This window comes from Adiantum capillus-veneris, chromosome 30 (assembly GCF_014529385.1).
Source record: "Adiantum capillus-veneris isolate H3 chromosome 30, ASM1452938v2, whole genome shotgun sequence".
Lineage (NCBI taxonomy): Eukaryota > Viridiplantae > Streptophyta > Polypodiopsida > Polypodiales > Pteridaceae > Adiantum > Adiantum capillus-veneris.
Window position 1 is genome coordinate 92,312,303 of NC_140960.1, and position 15,488 is coordinate 92,327,790.

The 15,488-nt window shown below is 42.3% G+C and overlaps 1 non-coding gene across 1 annotated transcript; it reads right to left on the reverse strand.

Moving 5' to 3' along the window:
- Positions 1–3,495: 3,495 nt before the first annotated feature.
- Positions 3,496–3,754, reverse strand: LOC147418403 (signal recognition particle RNA). The gene has a single exon (XR_015187371.1).
- Positions 3,755–15,488: the final 11,734 nt, after the last annotated feature.

A 15,488-nucleotide genomic window follows, 5' to 3' on the forward strand; every position in this document is an offset into this window, starting at 1 on the left:
ATCAGCTGATTTTGGAATCTTTCATTCTTGTAAGGAGATTTTGAGTGCAAAAATAAGGCCATTCGAGCGAAGAGATATACATCTTCACAACATGGCAAGATGCACTCATCAATTAGGACACCCTCCATAATTGCATTCATGTCTTCTTTTCCATTACTAGATAATTGTCTCACAATGTGTTGAGCAATATTTGGAATAGTTTGTTGCTTCCTGTCTTCCTTTGTGTGTACATCCACATCTTCTCTATGACATTCTTCTACCCTAGTGTTGATGCTAGGTAGTACTTGCGTCCGTGCACGGCCTCACTTTCTGTACTCGCGTTTAACTTGTGCTTCATACCTCCTCACTGCAGTAATTTCATCCTCATTTAGAAAAGCCCTTCTCTCTGAGTACACATGTGTGAATCATATGTACTCCAAGTGCCACATCATGAAATGCTTCCTCCACCATCTCCGAACAGTTTGTAGAAGTGTGAGATGAATGAGAGTACACAAAACTTGTCGATTGTAATACTGAAGTGAAATCCATCTGTTCCGCATTGTTGAGTTCAAGAAGCTCCATTGCTACTTGTGATGATGTATGAGTTGGGACCAAAGCGCGCTCAGGAAAAGAGTCTCCAACTTCCATTTTCTCAAAGAGAGAGAGCTTTTCGACACACAAAGAGATGGAGATGGATCTTCTGCAGAGAGAGAGAGAGAGAGAGAGAGAGAGAGAGAGAGATGTAAACGTTGGACGTGTTCGATGTAATGGAGTAGTGAAGCAGTTAGTCTATAGGATATATTTTATTAAAAGAATCACTTAAAAAGCAATTAGTCTATAGGATATATTTTCTTAAAATCCAACTATGGTGCCATACATAGCATTATACTTGTTGTCCATGGACGTGAAGTATGTAGACACCATTCTATGCTTTCACTTAATATCAACATGAATTTTTATGCCCATATTAGCATCTTACGTAGAGCCACATGCCTTCAAGATGCACATGTATGTGATTGTATCCCTGTCTTTGCATCCAATCAAACTAGCCTTGAGCTTTCTAGCCTGCTATTGCTACACACATCTTGCAATCAATGCACTCCAAGAGATGACATTCCGTATAAAAAGCTCCTCAAGCACTCTTTGTGCTTTCTAAAGTGTACCATGGGCATACATATTGACCAAGGCATTGCAAATCACGAAAGTTTTTTGCAATAGCACAGTGCATTCTAAGAGACACTGTTCCAAACAAAAAGCTCCTCAAGCACTATTGAGTATTTGTGCTTTCCACACATTTGCCATACACATCGATCAAGGCAAGTTTGCCAACATAGGACACCACTAAAATCAGACGCGTGATTAGTGAGGCTCTAGATGTATAGAATGAATCCAAATTACACAAAGAAAGTAAAAGAAGAGATCTACAATTTTCCAAAAGCAGGATCATAATTGAGGTAGTAGGGAGCAATAACTCCTTGTTTCTAGTAGTACGACATCTCTTTTCAATAGCCTTAGGCTAAAAATATCATCATGAATTTTTGTGTCCATATCAGCATCTTACGTGGAGCCACAATGCACATGGCTTTAAGATGCATGCGTAGGTGATTGCGTCTAAAGATAGGCCTTGGCTACGCATATGCTGAAAACAGCCCACAACTTCCTAGCCCTGTCTCCATTGGGCATATCCTGCAATCAATGCATTCCACAAGATGACATCCCACATACTAAGCTTGTCAAAGACTTGTTGTGTGCACCACACTTGACATACATACTGACCAACAGTTTCCCCAAGTATGCATTCTTTTCAAGTAACCCACTATCACGAATATTAGCATGAATCCTATTGCCTTGGTACAAAACCATCTCCTTAGCACACTCTTTAAGTGAGCTCACAAAAGAAAGACTCCTTCTCTTGCTCTCCATTTTTGCTTGTGTAGCCTTTATTGTTGCTTGCTTGGCGGTGTTGCGAGAGAAAACGGATGTTTGTGGATCAAGGCATTGCCAAGCACGATAATTTTTGCAGACAACAAACCTTGGCTAACAATATCTAAGCCCATATCAGCATCTTAAGTAGAGACACGTGCCTTCTAGATGCATGCATAGGTGATTGCGTCTCTGTTGGGCATATATCGCAATCAATGTGTTCCATAGGACGACATCCCGCACAGTAAGCTCTTACTGCGCACTGATAGGTGCACCGCACTTGACATACATACTGACCAACATTTTTCCCCAGTATTCATTCTTTTCAAGTATCCCACTATCGGAATATCAGCATCAATCCTACTACCTTGGTACAAAATCTTCTCCTGAGCACACAGTCTTTAAGTGAGCTCACATTTGGTATACATTGCCAAGAACGTCGTTTTTTTCCAACAGTCCATGACTAACAATATCATCGTGAATACTTTTGCCCATATCAGCATCTTGCATAATGCCACATACCTTCAAGATACAAGCGTAGGTGAATGCATTTGAAGAGCTGCCCTACCTTTGCATCTGCTGAAAAGAGCCCAGAGCTTCCTGGCCCTGCCACTGTTGGGCACATCTCGTGACCAGAGCATTTCCAAGAGACGACATTCTGTGGAGGAAGCTCGTCAAGCACTTATTGTGCTTTATGATGTACAACACATTTGGCATACATGTCAACCAAGGCAGTGCCAAGTACGTCGTTTTTTGTCAGCAGGCCCTGACTAACAATATTGAGAATATCATGGTGAACTCTTTTGCCCATGCCAACATCTTGCATGCAGCCAGATGCCTTCAAGCTGCACGTGTAGGTCATTGCATCGGGAGCTCGAGGCCCCCCTATCTTCACATCTGTTGAACGACGTTTTTTGTCAACAGCCCCTGAATAACAATATTATTTTTGCCCATACCAGCATCTTGCATGATGCGAGATGCCTTCAAGTTGCACGTGTAGGTCATTGCATCGGGAGACAAGATGCCTATGGTGAAGCTTCAACAACATGCCGATTTCTATTTGAAATTCAGTTATCCCTTGCTCTGATCTTCTATCCCCCCTCTTTACTGCTGCTACTTTAGTTCCCTCGTCTATCATGCCTTTGTAAACCTTGCTTGCCAAACCCTCCGACTCCAAGCACCTGAGCTTCATCAAAAGTGTTCAAGTAGCTTCCAAAATCTCTGCAAAGCTAAATTGGTGGCCCAAGCTTGAGGGCACTGATGTGAGAAATTGTGGAAACCTTGCTTGCAGAGTTCTGGGTAGAGACAACCTTGCGGATGATGAGTGCTTGTAGACCTTGCATTTCTTGCGGCAGAAAAGAAGCAGGAGGCCTACTGTGAGACTGGAAATGCCATGCTAAGACCCTCTTTGAAGAGAGACAATGGTACATTAGAGTTGGAATTCTGTATGAATACACCAAGCACATGTAGATGGGCAGACAAAACAAATTGCGCATGGCTTCTTTCTGCTCAGCAGATTTCGGTGCTGCCCACTCACTGCGTGCCAAAATGGTGGGGGGCTGAGGTGTGGAGGAGCGGGGACGGCAGGTTGATCGGAGGCTGCACGAGGGCAGCGTTATCCCTCCACTGCCGGGAGAGGGGGGTATTCGTCGCTCCGTTGCCGGCCTACACGCGGTCCCCCCCACTTCAAGGAGGACAGACACCTTCCCCTACGAGAGGATGCCGTGCCTCCACTCCAAGCTTGGAGACGGGCGCGCCACAGATTGTACAACATTTCCGGACCTGACCGGCCCTCCGCAACTCCATCCATAGGCTCAGCCCGTGCCCCTCCACAGCTGCGGATTACAGGCGAGAGATCACCCGGGACGAATGATAGCCGTGTCTCTTTTCATAGTATGAACCCTCAAATTCGGCTTCAGTGCCTCACATGTGGGTTGATTGCTCCGGCCTAAGGGACATCTGCCACATTCTTTTGTATGACTTTGGGAAAAGACGCGATCACTCTATGCGTAAGCACGGTATAAGCAAGTGAGCTCTCATTGTCATATTTTTTGTCTTGCACGCAAGATTTCAGGAATGCCTGCCTCAAAGCCAGATTCAGCTTAACCAAAGCAAAGCATGCATGATTCCCTCTCTTAGAGTCTAGCAAAATTATATGCAAGAAGATGATGCTAGTTGCTCGACTCCCTTTGCAGTAGCCATACTCACAACCTCCAGATTTTTGAAGATCAGATCAGAGTCCTCTTTTTTCAGTTTGACTCTTGAGTTTTCCTCTTCCTCCGTACACCCATACCATTTCACTTGAGCCCAACGGTGGAGAGAGCTAGCAGGGAATGAAGAGGAAGAAGAAACATTTCATAGGAGAAAGAATTAGTTCCTCACTTATCATCACTCTTCTTGCGCCAGGCATACATAATAGCATAGTAATGAACATGGCAAGCTTAAGCATTGAAGCATGGCTCTTGGTTGGATTTGCATTCCATAGCCAAGAGTGTTGGTGTAGGCTCTCAACCTCTCTACTTGCCTAGAGAAGGAGAGGGAGCTCTTGCACTTTGCACAATACACAATGAGAGTGTGTGTGGGAGAGTATACCCCTCAAGCAACCCCCTAGCTTGCTTTTGTCGATCATCCCCCTTGTAGCTCATGCTTGAAGCTCATTGGACCCCTCCTGGCCTAGCCAATCACAAGCAAGGGCATATCAAACCAAGTGTCCCCCTTTCCCCTTCGAGAGAGAGGACTTCATAAATACTAAATCAATTGATTAAATCCACTAAATTATCATTGGATCCCTCTTGGAAGGCCAACCAATAGGCTTTATGCACACCATGAGGGTAACCTAGCTAGGGGCTTGACATGTGTCCTTCTTGCCTCTTGGGCAAGGGGTGCCCTTTGGGGAGAGAGAGTGGTCAAGCCACCACCCCCCCCCCCCTTCTTGCATGGCTCGCCCCCTCCTTGTAGGGATTTGCATTGACTTTTGTGACACCTCAACCTTGGGCCCAGTTCGCACCAGAAGCTTCGCCCTTAAGCCCCTCAATGGGTCCTCAAGTACATCCCTAGCATCTCAGGCATAACAAGCACCTCAAGTATCTCAATCATCAAGCACTTCAAGCATCTCAATTATCTCACTTATCAAGCACTTCAAGAATCTCAAGCATCTCAGTCCATCAGGCATGACAAGCACCTCAAGCTTGGGCCGGGTTCCCACCTCAAGCACAGCCCTAGCTTACCTAAGGTCAAAGGACTTTTAGCACTAACTATCTGAGGTCTTCATTGAAGCTAACCCTAGGTCTATAATCTCCATTAGCCTTGATCTTTGACATACCATCTCTCATTTGGGTCCCTTTACCATTGGACCCGTGTAGAGATAGATCTATAAGCACATGTCTATATCCTAACCCTTGCTCCCGTTTATTCTCCCACATTAAATGATCAGTTTAATATGAGAAATTCATGTGGGTTGGTTAGATATTAGATTTTATGACATTACCTCTCTCTTGAAATCATAGTCGTCCTCGACTATGAGGTAGAAGAGATAAAGCCTTGGTCATTAGTCAATCTTGCTTAGCGGGTAGAGGATCCCTTTTTACCCTACGATATCTTTCCAGTATGGATGACTAATCCATTTGGTGCTTGGGAGACATAGCTACCGCAAGCATGTCTGCTCTTTAGTCCATTCATTCTCCCAAGTAGAGTGATAAATTCTACTTGGTGTTTGAGAGACAGTGTCATCACAAACATGACTCTAAGTATGCATACTATTCAAATTTGGTGCACAATAACAAGAGAGCTAGTCTCATACGATAAAAACATTGGTAATTTAAAAGAAATTTATACATTTGCTTACTCTAATACAACATTGTAAGCATTGACAAGGTTCGTACTATCCTTAAGCTGTATTCATTGCATCCACCTAGCATCTTCAAAAGGATAATTTTTGAACTTCATAAGATATCGTCAGATAATCTTTCCCTGTCGTAGTACCTTGTCTTCATGCCGAAGGATAGCTTTGGGTTGTAGAACCTCTTGTTGGTCTTCAATTTCAAGAGGGTCTTCAATAATTGATTCACTTGGTGGCTCTCCTTTGTAGGGCTTAAGTAGGCTCACATGAAAAGCATTGTGTATGAGCCAATGGTTGGGCAACTTGAGTTGATAAGCCATCTCATTGATTGGCTTCAAGATTTGAAAAGGACCATATTATCTTTTTGTTAATTTAGCATAATACTTTTGATGGCCCGTAGGATTTTTGCCCGTCGTTTTCCTCAATCGAGCCTTGGGAAATTTAAGTAAGACCCAATCATTTTCTTTGAACGTTAAGGCCCTTCTGTGCTTGTCAGCAGCAACTTTTTGCCTTTGTTGAGAGATGGATATAGCTTCCTTAATCTTTTGAAAAGATTCTTGTAGGTCACAGCTATACTCATCGGCAGAGAAGATCTTCCCATGTACTTTAAGTAGCAAGGGACTTTTAGATATTCCCTCAAGTATTTTAAAAGGTGTTTTTCCCATAGAAGTATGGACAGTATTATTGTAAGCATACTCTACAAGAGGTAAGAACTTTTTTCATTGTGAGCATTGATCTACTTATGTAACATAAGTCTTTAGTAGATCGAGTATTGTAAGATTGGCTATCTCACTTTGGCCATCTGTTTGTGGGTGATAGGCCGAAGAGAAATTCAATCTTGTTCCTAGATTTTCAAAGAGACCTTTCCAAAAATTATTGGTCATTCTAGGATCTCTATCTGACACGATGGAAGTTGGTTATCCATGGTGTTTGAAAATCTATGATATGAAGAGAGTTGCCATTTGGTGTGCCTTAACATCCTTTTTGATAGGAAGAAAGTGTGCTTGCTTGCTAAACCTATTGACTAATGTCCATATTCCCGTATTCCCATGGATAGACTTGGATAAGCCAAAGATAAAATCCATGGATATACTCTCCCATGTTGAATTTGGTATAGGCAATGGCTGGAGTAATTCAAGTTGCTTCCCGCTGTCATACTTGTTCTTTTGGAATACTACACATTTTGAAACATACTCTTGTATGTCCACTTTCATGGCAGGCTAATAGAAGTACGTTTCTACTGCCCAGAGAGTAGGTTGAATGCCTCTATGCCCTGCGTAGGGAGGAGCATGGGATTCATACATGACTTTATTATACGAAGAGAGTGGGTAACACATAGCTTATTGCCGTGGAGAAGATAACCATCTTGCAAGGTGAATGGTTTCTCTTTCTTCCCCAAAGCAAGGGTGGATCTTATGTCTTTAGTTCAAGGTCAATATCATACTCATCTATCATAGAAGATAGATCATTGTGAGTTGTTATAGACACCACATTAACTTTTGGTCGTCGTGAAAGTGCATTGGCCACTTGATTATGCTTACCAGCAATGCAAGCAATATGGAAATTGAATTGCAAAAGAAAATTTCCCCACCCCATTTGTTTGTCGGAAAGTTTGGTTTGTGTCATGAAGTACCTGAGACTTTGGTGGTCTATCGTAGAATAAATGGAGTCCCCAATAAATAATGCTTCCATGTATCTAGGACATGTAGAACAACTAAAAGCTCTCTCTCATAATTACCTAAGACACATTCATTTGTATTCAGCCTTCAGCTCTCATATGCTATGGCATACCCTTCTTGAAGCAAGACTGCTCCAAGGAAATCACCAGAAGCATCACATTGGACCTCAAAGGGCTTTGAGAGATCCGGAAGCATGAAGAATGGTTTGGAGGTAAGCTTCTCTTTGAGCTTGTCAAAAACATTTTTGTCCTTAGCAGTCCATAATACTGAACGTTCTTCTTAGTTAAGTCATGTAGTGGTCCTGCTATTTGAGAAAATTTTGCTATGAAGCGTCTATAGTATGTACACACACCAATTTATTACCTCTAACTTTGATGGATCCATACGGATACCATCTTGAGAGATAATATGACCTAAGTACTGAATCTCTTGAAGAAAATTCACTTTATTTCTTTTGGTTGAGAAAAAGCTTGTTCTCTCTCAATGCTTGAAAAATCACTTGGAGATACTGCTTGTGTTCCTCCAAGGACTTGGAGTAGATGATGATATCATCAACAATAAATTTGCGATAGAATCTAAATATTTTTTCCATTATATGGTTGAACGTGGTTGGTGCATTAGTCAAGCCAAAGGGCATGACTAGATATTCATAAAGAACAAACGTTGTGCGAAACACGGTCTTTAGGATATCTTCATCCACTCTCCTTATTTGATGATATCCACTTTTTAGGTCAATCCTACTGAAGTAGGTAGAGCCTTGTAGCTTATCAAACAAATCTTCTACCCGAGGCACGTGAAATCTGTTTTTGATAGTGATATGGTTTAGTGCTCGATAGTCAACACACATAATGTATGTACCATCTTTCTTTTGCATAAAAGGACTGGAGAGCAAAAGGGAGAGGAGCTAGGTCACCACCATTCCTTTGTCAACCAATTCTTGTATACTTGCCTCATGATATCCTCTTGTTGAGATTGGGAAACTCGATAAGGAGGCTTGTTAGGTGGTGAGCTTCCTGGTAGAAGCTCAATTTGATGGTCATCATCCCCTCGTTTTGGAGGTAAGTCCATATGGATATCATCGATGAACACATCTTGGAATCCTTTTAGAAAATTCAACAAGTTTAACTCTTCTTGATTCCTATCATTTACATTTGATGAGACATAAGGATCTTTTAGGGACTCTTTGACAAAAATCATGTACGCTGAAATTGAGCTCTTCATTGATTTATCAAAAGCAGGAGGATTTGCAAATGGTATAGTACGACCACACTCACTAGCATCTATATACATGTTCTTTTCCATGTAGGTGAAGTAGATTCTCCTTTCAAGGAACTCCATGTTGGCAGCCAAGCGATCAAACCATCTCACCTCTAGGATAGCATCCTCATGTTGGAGAGGAGAAATGAAAAAGTCTTCTTTGTCGATATAGCTTTGGACATGAAGCCTCAAATTTCCAATCAAGGGAGTAATGGAGGCTTGTTGTTACTTGAAAGTTGTGTCAGCCGTTCCAATATCTCCCATCTTGAAAGCTTGAATGCCCAACTTGGTGGCCAACTCCGTTGATATCAAGTTGTAAGTAGAGCCAGGGTCAAATAGGATGAAGGCATCATGCTCCCTTACCTTTCCCCAAGCATAGGAGAGAGATGATCCTTTGCAATGAGCATCCTCTTTTGGAGCTTCGATGGTGGAAGCTCTAGGAGTCTCATTGCGAGCATTTTTCTTGGGGCAAGAACAATAGCCATGTCCTTGCTCCCCTCACTTATGGTCCTTGCGAAAAGCTTCAAGCTTTTCAGGAGAGATTTTGTTTTGCCTTTGTAAACTCCTCTCTCCTTGGACTGATTGTTGTTGTTGTTGTTGTTGGAAGTGCCTTGGGAAGAATTTTGGGCATTGGTTTTCCCCTTTGCATCATTTTTGTCTTTGTTTTCCATGGGCTTGACATTGCGTCTAGCCCCTTGTTGGAAATTGATGCGTGAAGAAACCATGGTGTAATGGATTACTTTGGTGATAGAACTAGTTCGTTGAGAGTTGACGTATTCTGCCATCTCTCCAATTAATTCTGCACATAATTGTTGCTTTTTCTTGGTGAAGACAGTAGCCTTGAGATGTAAATCCCAAAACTTGTCTACATATTTGTGGATAGACTCATGAGAGAGAAGCTTCAAACTGCACCATTTGGTAATCACTTTGTCCTTTGCATCGCTTGCAAGGAATTGCTTCATGATGGAAACTCGTAGAGTTTTCCATGTCTTAGGGGCTTCACCGTTGCCATGAAGGCTAACTCACCGTTGACGAGCCGATTTTTGGAAGTGCATAGCTACATGGAGTAGCTTGGAGGACTCTGTGAAGCCCTCGTCTCCAAAGGCCACATCAAATTGCTGGATGAAGGCCAATACTTTGTTGGTGGCACCAAAGGTGCCATCATAGGTGAGAGGGCTCAACAAAACCGATAATAGATCCCAATCCCTTACCCTAATATAATTAGCAAAATCAACCATTTATAGGCTACTTAAGGACCTCTCTTCTTAAGCAATAAAATAGAAACCAAATGCTCTGATACCAATGTAATGAAAATGGGCTATTAACTATGAGAGTAGCGGAAATTGAGAAAGTTCTTTTGTGAAATTACTTTGTGAGCATAACGGGTGAACTTAATTGATGGTAGCAACATAAATATTGCATATAGTTAACTTGGCATGAATAATAATTTTGCAAGAGAGAGAGTTTAGAGAACATGACAACAATTGAGGACCGGAATTATGTCGATCCGGTACCCCCTCCAATTGGCATTTGTATTATAGTTTCTCCCATAAAGAGAGACTTGTTACAATACAATCTTTGTGTTCCTTGTGACCTAGGTGATGCAATGAAGATGGAAAGCTTCATGCATCATCACGAGCATAACATAAACTTTGTGGAAAACATTAACTATCCCAAGCTTCAGTCCCAAGACCTCAAACACCTTCAAAGGTGGAGAGAGCTAGTAGGGAATGAGGATAGGGAAGAGGAAGAAGAAACATTTTATAGGAGAAAGAATTAGTTCCTCACTTATCATCACTCTTCTTGCTAGCATAGTAATGAATATGGAGAAGAAGGCAAGCTTAAACATTGAAGCATGGCTCTTGGTTGGATTTGCATTGCATAGCCAAGAGTGTCGGTGTAGGCTCTCAACCTCTCTACTTGCCTGGAGAAGGAGAGGGAGCTCTTGCACTTTGCATAATACACAATGAGAGTGTGCTTGAGTGTGTGTGGGAGAGAATACCTCTCAAACAACCCCCTAGCTTGCTTTGGTTGATCCCCCTTGTAGCTCATGCTTGAAGCTCATTGGACCCCTCCTGGCCTAGCCAATCACAAGCAAGGGCATATCAAGCAAAAAGGGAAGCCTTGGGACAAGTGTCCCCCTTTCCCCTTTGAGAGAGAGGACTTGATAAATGCTAGATCAATTAATTAAATCCACTAAATTATTATTGGACCCCTTGGAAGGCCAACCAATAGGCTTTAGGCACACTATGAGGGTAACCTAGCTAGGGGCTTGACATGTGTCCTACTTGCCTCTTGGGCAAGGGGTGCCCTTTGGGAGAGAGAGTGGTCAAGAGACCACTCCCCCTTCTTGCATGGCTTGCCACCTCCTTGTAGGGATTTCAATTGACTTTTGTGATACCTCAAGCCCCTCAACCTTGAGCCCAATTCTCACCATAGGCTTGGCCCTTACGCCCCTCAAGCTTGGGTTGGGTTCCCACCTTACATATAGCCCTAGCATCTCAAGCATGACAAGCACCTCAAACATCTCAATCATCAAGCACTTCAAGCATCTCAATCATCAAGGACTTCAAGCATCTCAGTCATCATCAGTCATGACAAGCACGTCAATCTTGGGCTAGGTTCCCACCTCAAGCACAACCCTAGCTTACCTAAAGTCAAAGGACTTTTAACACCAACTATTGGAGGTCTTCAATGAATCTAACCCTAAGGTCTTTAATTGCCATTGGTTAGCCTTGCTCTTTGACATACCATCTCTCATTTCGGCCCCTTCACCATTGGCCCCGTGCTGAGATAGATCTATAAGCACATGTCTATATCCTAACCCTTGTTCCCATTTATTCTCCCACATCAAATGATCAGTTTAATATGAGAAAATCATTTGGTTGGTTAGATATGAGATTTTATGACACTTGTCACAATTAGAATTTGACTCAACTTTAGTAACTTTGGTCTTCATGTACACCAGTTGCCATGGAACCTTGGTGGATGAATTGATGCAAAATTTAAATCCACTAACCACCAGGTCTTTCATAAAGATAGGCTAGGATGGTTGGGAGGAGCATGTCGTTCTTTAACATGAGGCATCTCTCTGATATCACAACTAATTTTAAGAGAGTTAATCTTTGCTTCCGTGCAATGGCGTTGTGTAGAGAAGGAAGACGAAGAAAAAAATCTTGGAAACGATGGGCGTGTACAACTTCTCTAGCGTGTACGCGCGCACACACACACACACACACACACACACAAGGCTCACAATCCACTTGCACCATATCACACGCAAGTAGTCTTGGCAGATTTTGTGCAGGTTTGAGATCCAATTTTCATCTCTAGAGAGCTCTCGTCCGAGTACTATACGCAACTCTATGTGTGTGTATGTGTATGTGCGTCTACATTAGGGTGCATCATAATTGGAGCTTGGGAGCTTTTGATTTCACACTCAAAGGTCCAATAGCCCTCATTTTTTTGTCTTTGGGGTTATACAAGGGTGATCCCCCCACCCCCGGTTCCATAGCAAGGCAAGGTAATCCTAACAAACTTCAAAGCTCAAAGGCCACCAAGGCAAGTGTCATAAAATCTAATATCTAACCAAGCCAAATGATTTTCTCATAATGTGGGAGACTAAACGGGAACAAGGGTTAGAATATAGACATACAACTTACAGATCTATCTCAAGACAGGGCCAATGAATGTCATAAAATCTAAAATCTAACCAACCCAAATGATTTTATCATATTAAACTGATCATTTAATGTGGGAGAATAAACGGGAACAAGGGCTAGAATATAGACATGTACTTACAGATCTATCTCAACACGGGGCCAATGGTTAAGGGGTCCAAATGAGAGATGGTATCTCAAAGACAAAGGCTGCCTAATGGAGCTTAAATACCTTATGGTTATCTTCATTAAAGACAGGTCCAATAGTTGGTGTGAAAAGCCTTGAACCTTAGGTAAGCTAGGGCCGTGCTTGAGGTGGGAACCCAGCCCAAGCTTGAGGTGCTCGCTGACTAAGGTGCTTGTTGTGCTTGCTGACTAAGGTGCTTCAGGTGCTTAATGACTAAGGTGATAAGGTGCTCCATGACTAAGGTGATTGAGGGTAAGGTGTTCCACAAACTCAACATGATCCCTACTCATGAGGGGGCAAGCCCTCTTTGTAGGAGCTAGAGAGAGAACACACACACCCTCACACAAGGCATCCTTGATACAAAGAAAGCAGCAGGGACACTTGTAACCTCCTCTTCATGTTGCCCCCATAGTGTGCATAAAGTCTATTGGTTATCCTCCCAAGGGGTCCAATGATAATTTAGTTAATTTAATTAATTGTTTATGAATTTATCAAGTCCTCTCTCTCAAAGTGGAAAGGGGGACACTCATTCCAAGGCTAGCATGGTTGCTTGATGTGACTAAGGCATGTGATTGGCTAGGCTTGTAGCGGTCCAATCAAATTTCAGCTTGGGCTACAAGGAGGGGTTGACTAAGAGAAGCTAGGGGTGTTCTTGGGGGGTATACCCTCTCTCACACACACTCACAAGCTCATTCTCACAAGAGCAAAGTGCAAGAGCTCTATCTCCTTCTCCAAGCTTGTAAAGTAGTTGAGAGCCTACACCAACACTTTTGGCTATGGAATGCAAATCCAACCAAGAGCCGTGCTTAAATGCTTAAGCTTTCCATATTCTCATCTCATTTGCTATTATGTATGCTAGCAAGAAAAGTGATGATAAGTGAGGAACTATTTCTTTCTCCTATGACCGTTTCTTCTTTTTCTTCCTTACCCTCATTCCCCGCCGCTAGCTCTCTCCACCTTTGAAGGTGTTTGAGGCCTTGGGACTGAGTCTGGGGATGGTTAATGCTTTTCACAAAGTCTATATTATGCTTGTGATGCATGAAGCTTTCCATCTTTATCGCCTCACCTAGGTCACAAGGAACACAAAGATTGTATTGTACCAAGTCTCTCTCTTGATGGGAGAATCTATAATACAAAAGCCTATTGGAGGGGGGACCGGCTCCACATAAATCTGGTCCTCAATGGTTGTCATGTTCTCTAAACTCTCTCTCTTGCAAAAGTATTGTTAATGCCATATTAATTAATTATTATGGTTAAGTTGCTACCACTAAATAAGTTCACCCTCTATGTTCTCAAAGTAGTCTCACAAAAATGCTTTCTCTAATTCTCCCAATTTCGCTATTCTCAAAGTTCATAGGCCATTTCCATTACATTGGTATCAGAGCTATTGGTTTCTCTTTTCTTGCTTGAGAAAAGAGGTCCTTAAGTTGTCTATGAAAGGTTGGGCATGTTTATTGCAATAGGGTAAGTGGGACAATGATCTATTATCTTGGTTGATAAGGACTTAGTTCAAGGTACACCATTGGGAACTAAAGTCTTAATAATGGAGCCTCTCGGGGCTTGCCTTTGGCTTAACAATTATTGAGCTACGAGCAAGATCAACAGGAACCATAATCAACCGAGTAATGTTAGACCCTCTCCACTAGTCTTTGCAATCAACAATGTCTAAACCATGGGTGTGGCTGCTTGAGAACTGATTTTAAAAGGTAAAGAAGAGTAGCGACTAAGGTTTTTGAGGGTACCAAAGCACAAAGTAATCTATACATAAGTTGAATTAGCATGGTTTACAATAACCAACAGAGTAGAATGAACATTGATAACTTTCATTTTGCACATGAATGTGCTAATGATGACGCCCCTATGTTGTCCTAACCAGCATACTCTGTAAGATCACTAGGCATGCTAACTAGCATACCATTAATGCTAATCCATGAATATTGTACTAACCAGCATACTCTGTAAGATCACTTGGCATGCTAACTAGCATACTCATAAAGCTAAACCCTAAATATTGTGCTAACCAGCATACTCTGTAAGATCACTAGGCATGCTAATTAGCATACCATTAATGCTAAATCCTGAATATTGTGCTAACCAACATACTCTGTAAGATCCCTATGCATGCTAATTAGCATACCATTAATGCTAAACCCTGAATAATGTGCTAACCAACATACTCTATAAGATCCCTAGGTAAGATCACTAGGTATGCTAACTAGCATACTCATAATGCTAAACCTTGAATATTGTGCTGGCCAGCATACTCTATAGGATCACTAAGTATGCTAACTAGCATACTCATAATGCTAAACCCTCAATATTGTGCTAGCTAGCATACTCTAGGATCACTAGGCATGCTAATGAGGCGGTCCAGGGTGGGCAACAAGAAGAGAGGCCTCTAAATACCCTTCGAGGCTCCCATGCTGCTCAATTGGGGCTGGGGCAAGCACAATCAGAGACAACAACAACCCACAGCCAGAAACCAAACAAGAAAAGGGGCACCACCTAGTTGTAGGTGCGAACTAGGATGCACGTGATATCTCCTTGTACTCAAACGCACAATGAGAGGGGAATGCAAGATAGCCACACACACCAAACACAAACATTCACCACGCCAAAGAGAGGTAAAGAGCACAATCAACTTGAGCAACTCAGTTTTAGCCTTAAAGACTAGATGCACACAAATCTCGATGAGAAATAGAGAGACAACACAAAACTTGACCTTGTTGCCAATACACAAATTGTCTTAGGGTCACGGGAGCCCTCTCACCGAGCACCCTCTTACAATTGACCTTGTAGGCAAACAATTCAACAAGCCCTCAAACCACCAAGCATGAAATGGCACAACAAACTTCAAGGACAATATACCTTCAACCATTTGATTAGCCAACTTATCAAGTCAATTTGGAGAGAAGAGTCGTAGTTTCAGCATACAATTGCACCCAAAACTATGAATCTTATTTATG